Source organism: Ictidomys tridecemlineatus, chromosome X, assembly GCF_052094955.1.
Source record: "Ictidomys tridecemlineatus isolate mIctTri1 chromosome X, mIctTri1.hap1, whole genome shotgun sequence".
Classification (NCBI taxonomy): Eukaryota; Metazoa; Chordata; class Mammalia; order Rodentia; family Sciuridae; genus Ictidomys; species Ictidomys tridecemlineatus.
The window spans coordinates 114,984,020-115,005,490 of NC_135493.1; the positions used below are offsets into that span (position 1 = coordinate 114,984,020).

Sequence of the window (21,471 nt, forward strand, 5' to 3'; positions counted from 1 at the left end):
TCCTGTTGATAGATTGGGCTGATTTCCTAGAATTTTTCTGGACTAGCCTTTAACCATGGGAGAGAAAGCAAATTTTATACTACCCTCAGACTGATTATCCTCCACCTGCATCTTACACTTCTTGAGACTGTTCTCAGATTTCTTAATCAATATTGAAGCAAGTAAAAAATCTCTTGTGGCTATGAATTTTGGCATGTTTAATGGTATCCATGGAAACGTCCTAATTGAAAACATTCAGTTCCCATTGGATCATCTTATCCTATAAAGTATTTAAGAGAATTCATTTAAATCCTCCCACATATTTGACACCCTATAAAGAATCTCACAGCGTGAGGTAATACAATATATATGGTAAATCAGAAAACCTCTAATCTGAGCATTCAGAATAATTCTAGGGAATTGCTTTTGGGCACTCAAAGCCCTGACCTAGGATACATTTACAACACTTGGTTAATTTAGTATTTTGTCTAATATGAACAGTACTTGAAATTTGACTTTCATTGCATTAAAAAACAAACTATTCCTTAACTTACACCATAGAAGATAAGGCGTTAGAAAATAGGAGCCACTTGGTCTCTAACCTTTTCTCATAATTTTGCCTCATGTTTAAATGCTTCACGATTTCTAGATAGAATCAACATTGTTTTTCCTATTTTAAAGATTCAGTGCTACAAATAATAAATATAGGATCATAAAAAGATCCAGCTCTGTTATCCAAGGAACATCTGTTTTGTGTTATCAATCCTTACCAGGGTGAGGAAGGTAGCGAATCAGATGCTGACCTTAAGAAAAGCCATTTTATCTTTTTATACGTATTCTTCCTTACCTGTAAAATGGAAGTTAGGCTGGCATGCCTCTCTTCTACCAAAAATTTATGAGGATTACTGTAATTGAATCCAACCTTAGCCTCACCACTTCTGCATCGCAGCAGTGCCGATCCTCCTGTCAGAGCTCAGAGCATCCTTTTGAAGTCAGCAGGAGTGGCTCAAGGGAAAAAAAAAGGAAAAAGAAAACACAAGGGCACAGAAGGAGCATGGAAACCAGCCAAAGCTGACAGAATTTCAATAACCTAGGATTTGAAAAGCTGTACAAATATATTTATTATCAAGATGTTTCAGCTTGTTATTATTATTAGCTTACTTTTATTGAGTAAAAGGTCTTCTGTGCTCATGCCAGATGGCCAAGAGAACATTAGGAAATGATTTCTGAAGGATGGTGCTCAGTAATCCAAAACAAGCCAAAAGTTGAACCTCCTGCTATTTGGACAATCCATCACCCACACAAATAGCAAAGAAAATGAATTGCTCTTTCTTTTCTTTGGGTTTTTATCCTGACTGGGTCATAATTACAATAAAAGAAAATGATAAAAATCCCAATCCAATATTAAATTTGTTACCAATATTGAACTGAATTTGAAATAGAAACTTTCATTTCATAACTGCCCTACAAAAATGGCAACTACTCAGGGACCACCACGGTATTGGCAGCCTAACCCACATGGAAAGACTGGAGGATGGGATACCACATGAGAGATCCTGGTCACATGCACTGAGGAGTCATTAATAAGGGTGAAGAAGCCACCTTGAAAGTGGAACCTGCAGGCCCAGCTACCCAACCAACACCATGTAGAGCAGAAATGAACAGCCCAGCCCAGCCCAGACTTTCCCTAACCCCTCACCAACAAAACTGTGAGAATGGTTATTGTAAACCACTAAGTTCTGGGATAAGCTTTAAGGCAGAAATAAACAAAACAGACAACCATCAAATTTCACATGCCCTTTGACACCACCAGAGAAATAACAGTGAGACAGCCTGAGTATTCTTCAGATAAAACTAGAAAGTGAACAAGGGTCCTTCCAGCTGTCTCAGGACCTCAGTCACCCATCCTTAATCCTCAGGCAGAAGTGAGTTTCAATGAGAAATGGAGAGTCCTACTTCTGGCCATTGTAATAGGAACCATTAAGGCATTACAGGCATTAATGGCACTCATTGAAGTTAAGAGCTCCCAAGAGCAGGAAGCCTGGAATAAGAGCCTAACTGACCTGCTGAATCTTCAGGTAAAAAGCCTCCTTCCTCTGGGAATCCTTGGCCCCATGAACATCAGAGAAATCACACAAGCTGTTTGGCAGGGCCATACAATCTATCTGATAGGGGTATGCAATCAATGTGCTGTTTTCAAAAGCAAGAGACTCCCAGGCTACTCCTATTGTCTGTGTGTGTGTATGTGTGTGTGTGTGTGTGTGTGTGTGTGTGTTTCTCTCTCTCTTTTTAATTTTTTTTAGTCATTGATGGACTTTTATTTTATTCATTTATTTATATGTGATGCTGAGGATCGAACCCAGTACCTCATGCATGTGAGGCAAACACTCTACCACTAAGCCACACAACCCCAGCCCTCTCTCTCTTTTTTTATAATCCACCTAAAAGCAGGAATCTGCTAACAGTCCAAGGGCCTTGTCAAATTTGTCAAGGAAATGAGTCACCCAACACCAAACACAGCAAAAGACTAAGTGGGTCACCTGGGAAATTTTATTGAGTATTTTTTAAACTATAGTTATTTCTTCAGCTCCACCCAAATCAGGGCATAAGGCTACACTATCTATAGTGTATCTATGGTGCTATTAAAATTAGTTCTGAGGGCTGGGGCTGTAGCTCAGTGGCAGAATGCTTGCCTAGCATGTGTGAGGCACTGGGTTCAATCCTTAGCACCACATAAAAATAAACAAATAAAATAAAGGCATGCTGTCCATACACAACTACAAAATTTTTTTTCTTAAAAATTAGTTCTGATAAATATTCCTAATAGTCATAAGAATGATAGTGAGCCCTTGAAGAATACTGAAGAATGTTACTAAAACTAAGGAGCCCTTTCTACTCTGCAAAGTATTATACAGTCTTGTCCCAAAGTACCCTTTAGAGAGAAGTTAATTTTATTCTCACTTTATAGACCAGAAAATAGGAATATTTAGAGACTGCAGTGTGAAAGTGCTTTATGAGCCATGGGTCTCTAACATTGCTAAAATTTATTCCAGTTGATATGTATCTGTATCTATCGAGCCCTGTACAAAAGCACAGCTAATCTGAGTGACTATATCCAATGGGTAGATGTAAGAGGCGACTTAATTTTTGATTTGCCACCCCAGAGGAATAATTTGACCTCTCTTTGTATTTATCTTCTCCAAAATACCCAGAGATCATTATCAAACTAATGATTATTTCTGTTAACTTTCAGAATAAAACTATATTCCATACCAGAAATTGAAGTATATCATAACTCATGCCAAAATCCAGAAATTACCTTTTTATTATATGGCAAATAATATTTTTAATCATACTTCTGACATGGGAGCCAAAGCCAAATGACAGACCAGATAAAACAAAAAACTGGTGTTTATTCTTCAATATTGTGGTGGCATATAAAATAAGGTTGCAAGGGGCTAGGAAAAAAGTGGCAATGTAGTTATGGCTTGGAGGGTACTGTTTCTATTTGGGATGATAAGAAAAAAACCCAAAAAATAGATGGCAGTGATGGTTGCATAACATTGTGAATGTACTTAATACCACTGATTCGCACACTTTAAAAGGACAAACTGGGCCACCTGGGCAATTTTATTGAGTATTTTTTAAAACTATAGTTATTTCTTCAGCTCCACCCAAACCAGGGCAAAAGGCTACACTATCTAAAATGGGCTGGGGCTGGGGCTCAGCGGTAGCATACTTGCCTGGCATGTGTGAGGCACTGGGTTCAATTCTGAGTACTGAATATAAATAAATTTTAATAAAGGTTTATCAACAACTAAAAAAATACTTTAAAAGAGGGTTAATATGGTAGGTTTTATTATATTTTACAACCATAAAAAATTTAAGAAGATAAGTGCCTGCATGAAGAAATAAAATAGTCATAAATGGTTAAATCATACATTCAAATTTCAATGATAGAAAATGACTCAAAAGAAAAGTTAAAAACAGTTTGGGTTCATTGTAAGATATATTCAATCTGAAGAATTTTGAAAACCTTTTCAATCATAATTTTTTCAATCTAGACACTTCTATATGAGGTTTCACAATATTCATTACTCTGATATATCATATCTAAAACACTTCAGACAAAAAATACTTCAACCAAATGATCAAAATTACAATCACCAATGTGAAGCAATAAAACATCATATGCCTCCTGATGCATTACATTAGAAGAATGTCATTTATACAGTACTCCATACATAATCTTAATGTAAACAAGAAGTGATATCAAATTTACTAAACCTAAATTTGGTACATTTTATGAAATGGTGTCACGAAATGTGATTGTTCAAAATGTCAATGTGATGAAAAGACAAAGAAAGGTTTATAAGAACTACTCCAGATCAGGGGAGACAAGAGTCATGACAAATAAATTCAATTTGATCCCGGATTTGATTCTTTATCAGGAGAAAAAACATTTCAACAAAGAAACACTTGGGGGATAACTGATGAAACTGGAATACAGACTGCATACTAAATTATTGTATTGATACTACATTTTCCCAATTTGAAGTGTATGTTTAGGTACAATTTCCAAAAGCGTCAATGGAAAACTGGAAAATTGTATCTTGACTAGGTATTGTAAATCTTGAGACAAAAACAACTGTGCATATAATGCTACAATATATTTAAAGTGTTTCTCACACAGGTCAGCAATTCTGAAACTGTATGTTTGTTAGAATTAAACAAATAAGTAAAAATATTAAGTGTTAAGTTTAAATTATTATGGCATAAAAAAGCATGATATATGGCAACCTAATCTCAAAATGTTGTAGTATATAGCAATATATAAATTTAGACATACATGGTGATGGGTGCAAGGGCGCACACCCATCACCCCAGCTACTCAGGGGGCTGAGGCAGGAGGATCACAAGTTTAAAGCCAGCTTCAGCAACTTAGTAAGACTCTGTCTCAAAATATAAAATGAAATAGGCTGGGGATGTACATCAGTGATAAGAATACTTACCTGTCATGTTCAATCCCCAACACAGTGAAAACAAAAAACCTAACAAATATAAAACACATATATACATATACAGAGAGAGAAAGAAAATGATAAGGCCAATATAGTAAATCTTGGTAGAGGTTATAGAGGCTTTCTTTGTACTATTCTTTTAACTTCTCTGTCAGTTTAAAATTACTTCAAAATAAAAAGTTTAGCCTGAATCTTTGAATCACCGCACAGAATGAAAATACCCATATAAAGTGTTTTCCTGGAAATAGGAAATATGCCAATACTGAAAAGAAAAATGTCTTGTGTCTTTAACCCCTAGAAATTTGGGGAGACAGTTGCTAGTATTATACTAATCCATATAATAGGATTTTTTTTTGTACTGAGATTGAACCCAGGGGTACTTAACCACTGAGCCACATCCCAAACCCTCTTTATATTTTATTTTATTAATTATTTTACTTTATTTATTTATTTATTTTTATGTGGTGCTGAGGATAGAACCCAGTGCCTCATACATGCTAGGCAAGCCCTCTGTCACTGAGCTACAGCCCCAGTCCCTTATATTTTATTCTGAAACTGGTGCTCCCAAAGTTGTTGAGGTTGGCTTTGAACTTTCGATCCTCCTGCATCAAGCTTCCCAAGTCACAGGGATTTCAGGTGTGTGCCACCATGACCCACACAAGAGGATTTCAATGCAATTGATCTTTGCTTCTTGTAGGACACAGCTCTATATTTTCTTTAATCAAATATTTATCACAAATATTCTATGAAATAATAATGGAGTAATTCATCAATGAATGCTAAAATTAATGGACAAAAATTGGGGAGAAATGAGATATTTGCATAGTCCCAAAGCATATACTTCAAGATACTTTAACTGCAAAGGAAAAAGATAATAACTTTATAGGAGGGAAACCCTGTAGACACCAACTTAAACAAGGAATCAAGGTAAATGTCACCAGTAACAAGATATATCCACATGATATGATGCACTGAAAATGATGCATCATCATTTTGTAGTATTCTTGCCCAAAATGCACATATTGTAAGAAGACAGACAAATTCAAACTGAGGGACATTGTACAAAATAACCAGTCCATATTCTTCAAAAATGTCATGAAAGATAAGATTAAGAAATTGTTACAGACTGGATGAGACTAAGGAGAAATAAAAGCTAACTGCAATATGGGATCCTGGACAGGATCCTAAAACGGAAATAGACCTCCAGGGGAAAAACATGAAATTCCAATAAAGTCTGTAGTGTAGTTAATAATACTGTACCAATGCTAATCAATTCCTGATCATTTGCTATGGTTACATAAAATGTTAACATTAAGGGAACAGGGTGAGGAATACAAGGGAACTCTGGGCCATTTTTATAACTTTTCTATAAGTCAATTACTGTAAACTCATCCCTTGAGTGATTGAATGAATTCCCACTGAACTGAACATAAATGTTGACCACTCCCACTCAGTTCTACAAGAAACAATAATGCAGGGCTCTCTTTATTTTTATTTTATTTCTATTGAAAAACACCTTAAACCTACCAGCACAAGAGAAAGGAAAAACAGAACAATATCATGGTGACTGGAAAAGGAATGGACATATGGTGAGTGCAGGAAGAAGGCAGACTTAGGAAAATACCCAGATCCCTCTGAGGTGTAGACAGAGCTCAAAAGAGAAGGATGAAAAGCATTTCAAACCTAAAACTCCAGTATTTTAGGAAGCACTAAGAAAACACTGCCAAGTAATATATGGCACCACACTCTACTACTTAGCATTTCTCTCATTAGGCTTATTAAAGGAGCTCTTTTAGACTTAGAATTTCATTTACCACTTATATATACATAAAAAGGAAAATAAGCAAAATTAATTTTTTTCAAGTTTTTCCTGAAGACGCTTCACACTTAGAATTAAACTTCTTGTCTATCTTTTGGCTCGGAGTAGTCAAACTTCCTACTTTTCCAGTGTTGTCCTCTGTGCCATCAACAGCATTTGGTGAGACGATATTTCTTAAAAGCCTCCATAAAAAGAAGCTAGAACCATCAGTCCTCAACTTTGAAATTCTGTGAAACTAACCTATTTTTTACTCCTGCTTTGGGACTGCTGCTAAATACTGAGGAAGGATCCAATTTACCACCTCTCTTAGAACCCCGCATTCCAACCACTCTGTTCCTAAAGTTAACAAGGCCCTAACTCTAGTCTCCAGTGTCTCTTCTCAAGCCACTAACACCCAGTCTGCAAGCTTCAATGCCATTAAGATAACATCAATTATTAAACATTCTAATTTTAAGTGAGAGATGGAAGGGGGAAGTCTGCCTCAAATACATGAAATAAGGCCAGTCCCGGTAATTTGGTGAGACCATGTCTCAAAATATTAAAAAAGGACTGTAGCTCACTGGTAGAGCACTTGCCTAGCCTGTACAAGGACCTGGGTTCAATCCCCAGTAGTAAAAAGAAAAAGTAAAATGGATGAAACAAATCAAGATAGTGTAGTACTGAAGTAATAACTATGAGAGAAATATAGTTTGATTAAATATAAATTATGATCCAAATATATACATATATATATTCTTTTTTTCTTTTTGGTACCAGGGATTGAACTGAGGGGCACTTAAGCACTGAGCCATATCCCTAGCCAGCTGATTTTAGACAAGGTCCCAAAACAATTCAATGAGAAAAAAACAAGTGATGTTTGGACAACTGGATGTTCATATACAAAGGAATGAAAATGAACCTTTACCTCAAACCATATACACAAATTAATCCAAAAAGAATCAAAGACCTAAATATATAAGTTAAAACTTACAAAACTTTCAGGAAAAATATAGATTTAAATATCTGTGATATCAGATTAAGCAACTGTTTATTTAAAAAGACACCAAAAACCCAGTGATAAAAGAAAAAAATATTAATAAATGGAATTTCATCAAAATTTAAAACTTTCATGTTTCAAAAGATAGCATCAAGAAAGCAAAATATGGGATGGGATTGTAGCTCACTGGTAGAGCACTTGCCTAGCATGTGTGAGGCACTGGGTTCGATTCTCAGCACCACATTTTATATATATATATATATATATATATAAACAAATCATGTCCATCTACAACTAAAAAAAGAAAGCAAGCAAGCAAAATATGCTGGGCATAGTGGTGTAGGCCTATAATTCCAGCATGTCTGGAGGCTGAGGCAGGAGAGGATAGAAAGTTCAAAGTTAGCCTCAGTAATTTAGGGAGGCCCTGAGCAACTTAGCCAGATCCTGCCTCAAAATAAAAAAAGGGCTGGGGATGTGGCTCAATAGTTGAATCACTGATATTAATAAATAAATAAGTAATAAATAAAAAATGGGCTGAAGATGTGGCTCAGTGAGTAAGCACTCCTTGGTGGAAGGAAGGAAGGAAGGAAGGAAGAAAACATTATGCTAAGTGAAATCAGCCACAAATGATCACATAAGATTTCATTTCTATGAAATGTCCACAATAGGTAAATCTACAAAGATAGGAAGTAGAATTCCTGGTTGCCTAGGAATGGTGGGTTTGGGGATACCTGCTAGCAAGTGTGGGGGAATTTTTGTGAGGTGATAAAAATATTCTGGAATTTGATAGTGGTGATTGACAGCTGTAAAACTTTGAATATACTAAACCACTGAACTGTATTTACACTTAAAATGAGTGATTTGTGTGGTATGTGAATTATATCTCAAGGCAGTTATTTTTTAAAGCCAGAAAACAAGAGACAAGGAAAAATACATTTTCAAAAATAATTACACAAATGTTTCAAACTTGATTGTGTTAAGTATATTAAATCCAACCTGGGGAATGAATAATATGTCATCTTAATCATATGCAGGATTTATTAAATTAAAATAGCAAAATCAGTCCAGGTGGTTTGGTTCAGATTATTGAACTGTCAATGTTTATATGTTGGCTGAAAGCCCAAAAGTAGAAAGCAATATGGTTAGAAATAAACAGAGCAGGGGGATTATAATTACTGACCTAGCAAAGAAAACACATTAACTAGTAAAATGATAAAATTCATTACTCTCCCTCACCTGGGAAGGGTCATGAATATTTGTTAGACAAAAAAACAATATGGGTATAGAAAAAGAGCTTAAATCAAAGTCCACAGTACATGAAACCTAGCTTGTGAAAATAGAAACACTTAGTAAAACAAAGGAAAATAAAATGCATAGCAAAAGAGACATCATATACATATGAATGTTTACATGATCTGCTTTTTAATTCAGCACAATCTCCCATTCTAGATGTAGATTACAGAGTAGGGGCAGCAGACTTTTCCAGTAAACATTTCAGGCTCTGGAGGCTAGACAGTCTGTTACAACTACTCAACTCTTTTTGTAGTACAAAAGCAGCCATAAACAATATGTAAACAAATGAGTGCTGTTGTATTTTAATAAAACTTTGTTTATAGACACTGAAATTTAAATTTCATACAATTTCCACATGTCACAAATTATTCTTCCTTTTATTTCTTTCCCAATCATAAAAAAAGTAAAAGCCATTCTTAGCTCATAGACCATACAAAAAATAGTTGACAGTATGAATTTGGCCCACAGGCTTTTATTTTTATTTTTATTTTTTCCAACCCCTGATTAGAAGAATGCTTTCAGAATAATAAGCATTTCAATATACTGGTAAGCAAAAAGATCCAAAACTAGCAGAAACAGCAAGGTCTACTCATCAGTATGCCTCCTCTGGAAAAGACTGACAAAAATTTTCAGGAACATTTATACAAATGAAATGAGTTAATACACAAAAAGTCCTAAGAGTAGTACTGGATACCCATAATGAAACTCAACAACTTTTTCTAATATTATCAGCAACAAAATATTCATACTGACTCCAACAGACAAGGCAAAGGTAATGAATGATTCTATATCTACAGTAGTACAATGAAAATCACAATCAGAGCTGGTGTTTTTATGTTTAATATTACAAATCATGGTATTTTCTTCTTGAAATGGTCTCTTAAAATTCTCAAAACTACAATAAATTTTATTTCAACACCAGAAGCTATTATTTACATATAAGACAAATTTCTAGAAGAAAGATGAGAGGATGACAAAAGCTTCAGTTACTGCTTTAAGAAATTGCCCAAATGGGACTGGGATTGTAGCTCAAGGGTAGAGGGCTTGCCTAGCACGTGTGAGGCCCTGGGTTCTATCTTCAGCACCACATAAATATAAATAAATGAAATAAAGGTATTGTATCCATCTATAATTGCAAAAAAATAATAATAATAAAAATAAATTGCCCAAATGATTTTTCAAAGGAAAAATTGAGATTAGAGTCAGAGTTTGTCCTTGGCTTATAAAGGTAAAATTTCTAAGCTGTTTCTAAACTGCAAAGCCTGAGTTAAAGTGTAAAAGACTGGGCATTGTAGAATTTCTAAATTGCAAGGCCTAGGTTAAAAAGTGAAGGACCAGGTATTGTTAAAATCCTCTGTTAGGACAATACCCGAACTGCCTAGTAAATATTTCCACTGACTCCCTGGCTGTCTAATAACCTGGGACTCTGTGTAGTTTGTCACGTAGTTATTTAGGCCCTAAAACCAATCAGTTTAAATGTGTACCCTGCTTAGAAGTGACCAATCATCCCTGCCCAGACTGTTCCCACCAATGAATGTACTAATCAGGTCTAAGAGTTGTTGTTCAATTTTCCCGCGCCTCATGATGATTTGTTCTGATGTATGCAAAGCCCCCCACCCTCCCCAAAAAGTGTACTTAAGCTCTGCTTGACCTCTGCTCTGGGCTCTGGGCTGTTTTCCCTTCCTGAGTGGGCATGGAGCCCCAGCATGCTGGTTCAATAAACTCCCTCCTGCTTATTGCATGAACCCAGTCTCTTGTGGTCTCTTCCTCCGACGCTTCGCCGGACCCTTACAGGCTATATTCTAAAACCAGCAGGTAGATCTGACTTTTACCAAAGAACTGTTCCACTTAAAAACCTACAAGAAGTTATTATTTGATTAACACCTCAGAGCTCATCTATTCAACCTGACCCATGTCTACTTCTTGTTTTATAAGCACAAGGCACCTAAGGCAAAACCAAGTGTTCAAGAATGAGAAATTAAGTCTGGGGTTGTAGCTCAGTGGTACAGCACTTGCCTAGGACGTGTGAAGCACTGGGTTTGATCCTCAGCACCATATAAAAATAATTAATAAATAAATGAATAAAGGTATTATATCCATCTACAAAACACACACACACACACACACACACACACATATATATATATATATATATATATATATATATAAAACAATGAGAAATTAGCCCTACTGGCCCCCTATGCAAACCTGATGCCCCACACCCTGTAACACCAATACAAACCAGAGACAAGCCTTTTACTTATTGCCATGAGAGATGGATCCAATCATCATATTGACATGACCTTCGAAAAAAGGCTTGTAATTCATAATTAAACAGAGCATCACTACTGCTTTTTCTATGTAAAATTACATTTTGAGAGAGAAAAAAACAATGCTAATTTTGATTTCACAACTTTAAACAATGGAAAATTGGGAAACTGCTCCTGAAAAAGCAGCCTGCTATACATTCACCCAACCACCTGTCACTAACATCATTCTTGAACACAAAGGGCTATTTTTATGCAGTACACTACAGAGATAGATAATATCCCATTGCCATGGCAACAAGTTTTCCAGAAGATATGTTAATCCAAGAAGAATGCAAAAAGGAACAAAGCTATTTCTTTGCATTTGCCTTTAAAGTATATGAGGAGGATTCTAACTTTTTTAAGGCCTTGGCTCAATATCTCCTTAGTGGATTTGAGTAAAATACAAAGAAATCCTCAATATGTGCAAATACACACATATATCTATTTTTACTGCATAAATTTAAGGCATACAACATGATATTTTGACATATATATCTACACTGAACTTTTAACTAGAGGTAAGTGATTTAACATATTCATCATCTTCCATGTTATCATGAGACTGGGTAGGTAAAAGCAGCTAAAAGCTATTCTCTTGACAAATTTTCATTTTTAATTGTATTTACAATACAATTTTATCCTGCTATACATTAGACTTCTAATTTATCCTACATAACTGCATATTCCTACCTTTGACCTACATTTCCCCTATTTCCTTCCGCCCCCTGCCTCTGGTAACCATGGCTCTATTCCCTGTCTATATACTCGACTTTTTTTACCCCAGATTCCTCATGTAAATGAAATCATATAATATTTGTCTTTCAATATCTGACTTATTTCACTTAGCAGAAGGTCTTTCAGGTTCATCCATGTTGTCACAAATGGCAGTATCTATTTTTCAGACTGAATAATATTCTGCTGTATGTATATATGAGTATGTATGTATATGTGGGTGTATATATGCACCCTACAAATTTTTTGAAATATTTATTTTTTCAGTTTTTACACAAACACAATATCTTTATTTTTATTTTTATGTGGTGCTGAGGATAGAACCCAGTGCCTCAGGCATGCTAAGCAAGCAGTCTACCACAGAGTCACAACCCCAGCCTCACCCTACAATTTCTTTACCCACTCATTTGATAAATACTTATTTCCATATCTTGGCTACTGTAAAAAGTTCTCCAATGAAGATTACCTCTTAAATATACTGATTTCTTTTCCTATGGGTACATACCTAGAAGAGATTTCTCTATATCATATGGTAGAGAGCAGCCCAGAGCCCAGAGCAGAGGTCAAGCAGAGCTTAAGTACACTTTTTGGGGAGGGTGGGGGGCTTTGCATACATTAGAACAAATCATCTTGAGGCGCGGGAAAATTGAGCAACAACTCTGAGCCATGATTAGTACATTCATTGGCGGGAACAGTCTGGGCAGGGGTGATTGGTCACTTCTAAGCAGGGTACACATTTAAACTGATTGGTTTTGTGGCCTGGATGCTTTCCTACCGAGCTATTTGGAGCCCTTAGCTAATAAACAACCAGGGAATCAATGGAAATATTTACTGGGCAGTTCAGGTATTGTCCTAACAGCTACAGAGATTACAGGTTCCGAGGGTTGCAGAGGAATTTTAACAATACCTGGTCTATTATTTTCTTTTTTTAGCCCAAGCCTTTCAATTTAGAAACTTTACAATGCCCACTCTTTTACACTTTAACTCAGACTCTTGCAGCTTAGAGTCAGCTTAGAAATTTTACCTTTACACAAGGTTTCCTTTTCCTTGTCAACTTTTGTCTGTCTTTTGAGAATGGTCTTCCTAAATGATGTGAGATAGTGTCTCATAGTGTTTATGACTTGTAATTTTCCTGATGATTAGTGATATTACACACTTTTTCATATATCTGTTGGCCATTTGTATGTGTCCTTTGGAAAGATGTTTATTCAGGTTCTTTGCCTAATTAATTGGCTTATTTGATTTCTTAATATTGACTTGGATGAGTTCCTTATATTTTTTCTATTAATGCCTTATCATACATTTGGTTCATAAATATTTTCTCACAACCCACAGGCTATATATTAATTTCATAGTTTCTTTTGCTGTGCAGACAGGTTTTTATTTTTTTTAGATTTATGAGTCCTGCTTGTTTATTTTTGCTTTTGTTACCAGTGCTTTTGTTGTATTATCCAAAAGAATCACTGTAAAAGCTGGGCTTTCTATTCTTTTCCACTGGCTTAGATATATGTTTTTATGCTAATACCATACCATTTTTATTATTATTTCTTTGTATATAATTTGAAATCAGGAAGTGTGAAGTTTCAGCTATTCTGAGTCTTTTTTGATGTTACATGAGTTCTAGAATTTTTTTCTATTTCTGTGAAAAATGTCATTGTAATTTTGATAGGAATTGCACCGAATCTGTATATCACATTGGATAATACAGACATTTCAACAATAATTCTTTCAATCCACAAAAAGGCTATCTTTTCATAATATTCTTCAGGGTTTTGTTTGTTTGTTTTGTTTTATGGTACTAGGGATTAAACCTAGAGGCACTCTATCACTAGACTACATCCACAGCCTTTTTTTGTTATTTAATTTTGAGACTGGGTCTTACTGAATTTCTAATGATGGCCTTGAACTTGCGATCCTTCTGCTTCAACCTCCAGGGTAATTGGGACTACAGAAACATACTACTGTACCTGGCTATCTTTTTCAATTTCTTTCATCAAGGTTTTGTAGTTTTCAGCACACAAATCTTCAGTTCCTTGGCTAAATTTATTTTTTTTTTTTTTTTTTTTTTTTGGTGGTGGTGGTGGTGGTGGGTGCTGGGGATTGAACTTTGAACTCAGGGGCACTCAACCACTGACCCACACTCCCAGCCCTACTTTGTATTTTATTTAGAGACCATTGAGTTGCTTAGTGCCTCACTCCTGTTGAGGCTGGCTTTGAACTTGCAATCCTCCTACCTCAGCCTCCCAAACTGCTGGGATTACAGGTATGTGCCACCATGCCTGGCCGTATTTTATTCTTTTTCTGCTATCATATTTGGATTGGTTAATTTTTCAGACATATCATTATTGGCGTAAAGAAATATGACTGATTTTATATGTCAATTTTGGATCCTGCAACTTTACTGGATTCATAATTCTAACAAATTATTTTGGAAGTTTTAGTGTTTTCAACATACAAGATAATGTCATCTGCACACTGGAATAATTGTACTTCTTCCTTTCTCATTTTGATGCATTTTATTTATTTTTCCTGCCTAATTGTTCTTGCTACTACTTCCAGCACCATGTTGAATAGAAGTGCTGAGAGTGAGCATTCTTGCCTTGTACCAGATATTAAAATTTTTAAGTTTTTTTCCCCTATTATGATATTAACTGTGGGCCTTACATAGATGATTGTTATTATGTTGAAGAAATTTCTTTCTGTATCTATTTTGTTGATAATTTTATCATGAAAGGACGTTGAACACTGTCAAATGCTTTTGCTATATCTATTGAGTTATCGTGTGGTTTTTATCTTTCATTCTATTAAAATGTGGTGTATCACATTGATTGTTCTGTGTCTATTAAACCAATCCTAAATTCTAGGGATAAATTCCACTTGGTCATAATGTACGATTTTTTTTTTCAGGGGCCCCAGGCTTTGCATCCAGGGGTACACTGAGCCACATCTCCAGCCCTTTTTATATTTTATTTAGAGAAAGGATCTCACTAAGTAGTTGCTCAGGGCTACATTGAGCTGCTGAGGCTGGTTTTGAACTCACAATCTTCCTGCCTCAGCTTCCCAGGCTGTGGGATTACAGGCATGCACCACTACACCTGACTCTATATGATCATTTTGATGTATTCTTGAATTTGACTTGTTAATATTTTATTTTAAAAGCTGGGCATGGTGGTACACGCCTATAATCCCAGAAGCTTGGGAGGCTGAGGCAGGAGGATCACCAGTTCAAATCCAGCCTTGGCAACTTAGAGAGGCAACTCAGTGAGACTCTGTCTCTAAATAAAATATAAAATAGGGCTGGGGATGGGGCTCAGTGGTTGAGTGCATCTGAGTTCAATCCCTGGTACCAAAAAAAAAAAATTATTGAAGATTTTCGTATGAATGTTGTATAATAGAGTTTTAACTCCTATGAACAAAATACTTGAACAGAATAACTTAAAGGAAGAAAAGTCTGAGTTCACGATTTCAGAGATTCAGTCCATGATGGGCTGACTCCATCACTCTGGGCCTGAGATGAAGTAGAACATCATAGCAAAAGGGTGTGGTAGAGGAAAGCTGTTCACCCTGTGGTTCCCAGGAAAGGGGGGGGGGACGAGGGAGGGAGGGAGGAAGAGAGAGAGAGAGAGAGAAATGCCACAGGCTAAAAATAAACCCCAAAGCATGGCCCCTATGACAGACTAACTCCAGCCACATCCCTCCCGCCTACAGTTACTACCCAGTACAGTAGTCCATTCCCTTTTTTTTTTTTTGTACCAGGGATTGAACCCAGGAGCACTTAACCACTGAGCCACATCCCCAGCCCCTTTTATATTTTATTTTGAGACAGGGCCTCAATAGGTTGCTTACAGCCTTATTAAGTTGCTAAAGCTGGTTTTGAACTTACAATCATCCTGCCTCAGCCTCTTGATCTGCTGGGATTACATGTGTGCACCACAATACCTGGCCTTTCAAATTATTAATCCCCTGTTTGTGCTATAGCTGTCATAATCTAACCATTTCACCTCTTCAATTAATACAGGATTTTTGAGGGACATCTCATAACCAAACCATAACAAATGTTCATCAAATATATTGACCTGTAGTTTTCTTTTCTTCTGGTACCTTCATTTGATTTTGGTATCAGGGTGATACTGACCTCATAAAATGAACCTAAACATACTACCTCTACTTCTATTTTTTGGAAGAGTTTTAAAAGGATTAGTATTTATTTTTCTTTGAATGTTTAGTAAAATTCAGCTATGAAGCCATCTGGTCCTAGGCTTTTCTTTTTTGGGAACTATTTTTGTGTGGGGAAGAATTCGTGTAGGAGTCCTGTCTTTTAGGTGAGGAAAAAAGTAAAACTCATGCTTGGCCATACCCTCAAACATTATCATACACTTTCTCCACCCCTGAATTAGATCTCTAATCCCAAGGCAACCTTTCCCTCCCTGTGCAGCCACACCTAGAAGAACTTCAAAGGGCTGGGGATGTGGCTCAAGTGGTAGCATGCTCCCCTGGCATGCGTGCGGCCCGGGTTCGATTCTCAGCACCACATACAAACAAAGATGTTGAGACTGCCGATAAATAATAAATATTAAAATTCTCTCTCTCTCTCCCTCTCTCTCTCTTTAAAAAAATATTCTAAAAAAAAAGAAGAACTTCAAAACAAAGTCATTCTACTTCTATGTTTCCAGTGATATGAACAAGGACAAACCACTCCAACCCATAGAAAGGCCCCACTCTGTTCAAAAAGGACAAAACACACACACACACACACACACACACACATTCCTCAAGATCTCCCTGAAGAATTTGTAAAAAGAACCTCACATGAACCAGTTGCTCCTATTCAGCACTCTCTTCTATCTATACTCCTAAGTCCTGCTTGGCACAGAAGGACTTCTCCTGCTCCCATCACTAGTATGCCCCACTGTGCCAAGGATCCAGGGCAGTGTTTCTCATTCCCAGTTGTAGTCTACTGTGGCTTTTCTTCCATGTGTTCTCCAGAACAACTCTCAGCCCTTCTTTAGTCACTCAGCCCAGGAGGCTAACTTCTTTAACTTTCAATGTCCAGGCTCCCTGAATCCCTGAGTCTCTGAGTTTTAGTTGGGCGAGGACAACGGGAACCACGGCAGCAAATCACAGGGCAGGAGATAGAAATGACTTACTCCATAGCTGGGTCAAATGGTGTTTCCATTCTCAATTTTCCAAGAAATCTCCATACTGCTTCCCAGCAGTGTATGAGTGTACCTTTTTCCGCAGATCCTCGCCAACATGCTAAGTGAAGTTAGTCCATCGCAAAAAAACCAAATGCCAAATGTTTTCTTTGATATAAGGAGGCTGATTCACAGTGGGATAGGGAGGGGGAGCATGGGAGGATTAGATGAACTCTAGATAGGGCAGAGGGATAGGAGGGTAAGGGAGGGGGCAGGGGGTTAGCAATGATGGTGGAATGTGATGATCATAACTATCCAAAGTACAGGTATGAAGATACAAATTGGTGTGAATATACTTTTTACACAACCAGAGATATGAAAAATTGTGCTCTATATGTGTAATAAGAATTGCAATGCATTCCACTGTCATAAATAAATTTTTTTAAAAGAAATTTATGGTAGTAAGAAAAGATTTGCATACATAAATATATTCTTTTTAAGGATCCCCCTTCCAAGAAAAGTATTATTAATTTTGAAATATGAAAAGGAAGAAATATCTTTTCTGTGTTTTAATGATCGTGAGTTTTTCTTATTAATAAAAAGTATTTTTTTAAGCTTTCCTTAAAAAAAAGAAAAGAAAGAAAGAAATGAGTTGCTCCAGCCCCTCCCTAGTCCCTAGCCACAGTTCTGGCAAAGGTTATATTCTTCTAGACTATTGTTCCTACAGAGAAACTCACCTTCCTCAGCTATAGCAGCAACTGTTCCCTCCCCTTATTCCTTAAGGTCTAGGGACAGTAATGACTTCCTACTGCTGCTAGTTCCTTCATGCCTCCCCAATTCCTGTTTTCACTAAAATACTTTGAACATGCCATTTCTTGTGAGACCCTGAATGATCCACAGCCTTACCCTATTTTTTTTTTTTTTTGGTTTGTTTATTTTTTTGTTACTAGGGATTGAACCCACAGGCACTTAACCACTGCGCCACAACCACTGCGCCACATTATTTTTATTGGGGGACAGGGTCTTACTAAGTTGCTTAGGGCCTCCATAACTTGCTGAGGCTGGCTTTGAACTTGTTATCCTCATGCCTTAGCCTCCCAAACTGCTGGGATTACAGGCATCTACCCCCATACCCAGTTTACCCTAATTTCCATTGTTTTCCTTAGTTTCAAAGTTTGATCTGTTACCCTTGACCCTAGACGGTCCCACATTTTGCTTCATGACATTTTAGAAGCTTCTTAGAAATGGTCCATGTCCTTTACTCAGACACACACTATGAAATCACATGTTTAAGCAAGAAATCCAACATTTACACAGAATTGCTATGGATGCAATATCCTCTCTATTAAGACATCACCACCCAACTTCCTCTGCCCTTTTCAATTCTTTTTTATTCTATGTCCTCAGTAAAAAGACTTAATTTCAATCCAACTATGTTATTAAAAGTATTGCCAAAAGTCATTTATCTATGTGACTTTGATCAAGTAAGTGAACCTCTGTGCCTCTGCTTTGTTTTCTTCAAAATGAGCATGGTGGGCTGGAGTTGTGGCTCAACAGTAGAGTGCTTGCCTAGCATGTGTGAGACACTAGGTTCAATTCTCAGCACTGTGTATAAGTAAATAAATAAAAGTCCATCAACAACTAATAAAAATATTTTTTAAAAATGATGATAGTAATAGCTATGTCTTGGTTTGGTTCTGAGAATTAAACAAGATGAACATTTTATAAGTTATAGGACAAGACCAAAAACATAGTAAAAGTAAATAAATGTCAGCTTCTACCATGATTGTTACCACCATATATGTAAAACTAGAATAAATTTTGCCTCCAGGGGACATTTGACAATGTCTGGTAACATTTTTTTGTTGCCACAACTGGGAGAGAGACAGCTGCTGGCATCTACCAGGTAGATACCAATGATGCTGCTAGACATCCTGCACTACACAAAACAGGCCCCTACACACATACAAACAAAATGTTAGTAGTAGTGAAGGTAAAACAACCTTGATCTTGAACAAAGAATAATTTAAAAGATGCTAAAAAATCTAAATGCTAAATTTTACATGCTTTATTCCCATTGCCATTTTCAATACTAGGACTACAAAGGTATCAGAAAGAAAGCAAAGGAGATGAATTAAAACATTTAAAATAATTTCAAAGGGAAAAAAATTTTTAAAAAGCCAGAGTACACCAAACACCTCCAGGGGCAAAAAAAAAAAAAAAAAAAAAAATGTTGCTGACGTATTATTTGTTCTTCACAAAGCTGACCCTGAACTAAGAGAGAGACTAAGAGATTATTGTATTAGGCATGGTATTTTGAAAGCATCAGGGGCACATATTAAATACTTGAGAAAGACAGCCTTTAAAAAAACAATTCTTAATTGCTGGCATTTATGGGATTTACTTCAATTACTCAGGAAGTTAACACAGGTGAAACACTTTGCCCTCAGGAGACTGAACCAAGTTATTTTTTGAAAAATAATGGCAAAGTGCTACAAATAAATTAAGTCAAAGCAAACATTTCCCACTAGCCTACTGTTAATAACCCCTCCTAGTCCTGAGTTACAATTCTAGTTCTGAATCAAAGTCTCTGAATGAGAGATAATGGAGTACATTAAATAGGCCCAACAAGCAGCTGACATTTGCTCCCGATGAACTATCCCAAAACAGAGCTTATTCTTCCTCTTTTGTCCTTCACCCTTAACAGTGAAGCCTAGCTGACAGGGCCAGATAAAAAAGGTCAAGAGCAGAGCTCAGAGCCAGACTATAAGTACTGTTAAGGGCGTGTTTTGAGGAAGCAGCTGAGCGTCCATTTGCTCTGGGCTTCCTGCAGGATGGACTGGAAAAAGGAGGGACCACAACAGACTTACAGAAAATTTTGACCCTAGACTTGCCTTTTGACTTTGAAAACAATGAACTATGAAAAACAAATATTTCTAGTCCTGACACCTCACAACTCTTCACAGCAGGACTTCTTAATTGTTTTTATGCTGGGCCCCTTTGGCAGACTGTTAGGTGGACCTCTTATGACAATATTTTTAAATGCATAAAACATTTCAAGTAAGTTGGGAGCTGTGGCACACACCTGTAATCCCAGCAACTTGGGAGGTTGAGGCAGAAGGTCCAGGTCAGCCTCAACAACTTAGGCCTTCATCAACTCAGTGAGACCCTGGGGATGTGTCTCAGTGGTTAAGTGCACCCTGGATTCAATCCCTGATACAAAAAAAATTTCCTATTTCTGTAGGTGATAAAGCCAAAGGAATTGCTGATGTTATTGTGGTGTGTTGCCTTCAAGCATAATAGAATGAAATGGCCAATTTAAATTGGGATGGTGGTAATAAAAACAAATGTTTTTCCTGCCATCCAAACTCACAAACACTTGAAGAAGACCCAGATTATGGTCTTCTTGGAAGCATTCTGGGCAAGAGTGGCAATACAGGGCAAGAACATCTGCTTTTATACTTTTTATCCTGCCTCCTTCCAGGTAAGAGGAAAAACAAATTGCCTAAAGACTAAAATTGAGCCAAATGTAGTGGTACACACCTATAATTCCTGCAATTCAGGAGGCTGAGGCAAGAGGATCACAAGTTCTAAGGAGCAACAGTAATTTAGCAATGCCCTAAGCACCTTTGTGAGACCCTATCTCAAAACAAAAAGGGCTAGAGACATCATAGCTCATTGGTAAAGCATCTCTGAGTTCAATCCCCAGTACCAAAAAAAAAAAAAGATTAAAATTGAAAATACCTATGAATACATATACTTGCCAGTTCTATTTGGGATAAGAAAATGAATTATACATTAAAATGTTTCTTTAAAGATAAAGAAATTCAAAATTAGTAATGGAGCAATATACATACATTTAATTTTATATTTTTTTTCTGGCCTCAAAAAATTAACCAGAATAATTTTCTGCTTCAGATAAAGAACCAAAGGACCAATACTCACTTCTAGGTGTCGGTGCTTTTGTATAATCTCCTCCCCAGATAAAACATATGACTTGCTTCTAACCAATGGAAGACGGCAAAAGTGATGAGATGTCACTTGTCTTAGGTGACTAAAGACACTCTCCTGCTGGCCCTAAAGAAGCAAACAGCCATGTGAACTACCTATAGAGAGGGCCAGGGGGCAAGGAACTGGAGGTGGCCTTGAGAAACTTAGGACCTCAATACTAAAATCACAAGCAGAATGGGGATGCAACCCAGTGCTA

General features: G+C 36.7%; 1 protein-coding gene across 11 annotated transcripts in view; it reads right to left on the reverse strand.

The window, feature by feature from the left end:
• The window catches only part of Reps2 (RALBP1 associated Eps domain containing 2), a 210,590-nt gene that overhangs the window by 176,051 nt on the left and 13,068 nt on the right, over positions 1 to 21,471 (reverse strand). Inside the window, exon 1 of one of the 11 annotated variants that reach the window (XM_040292052.2) lies at positions 827 to 972. The exons of the other annotated variants lie outside the window; for them this stretch is intronic. The gene's annotated coding sequence lies outside the window, so the exon portion shown is untranslated. Of the gene's footprint in view, positions 1 to 826; positions 973 to 21,471 lie in introns of those variants that run through there. 11 annotated transcript variants of the gene reach the window in all.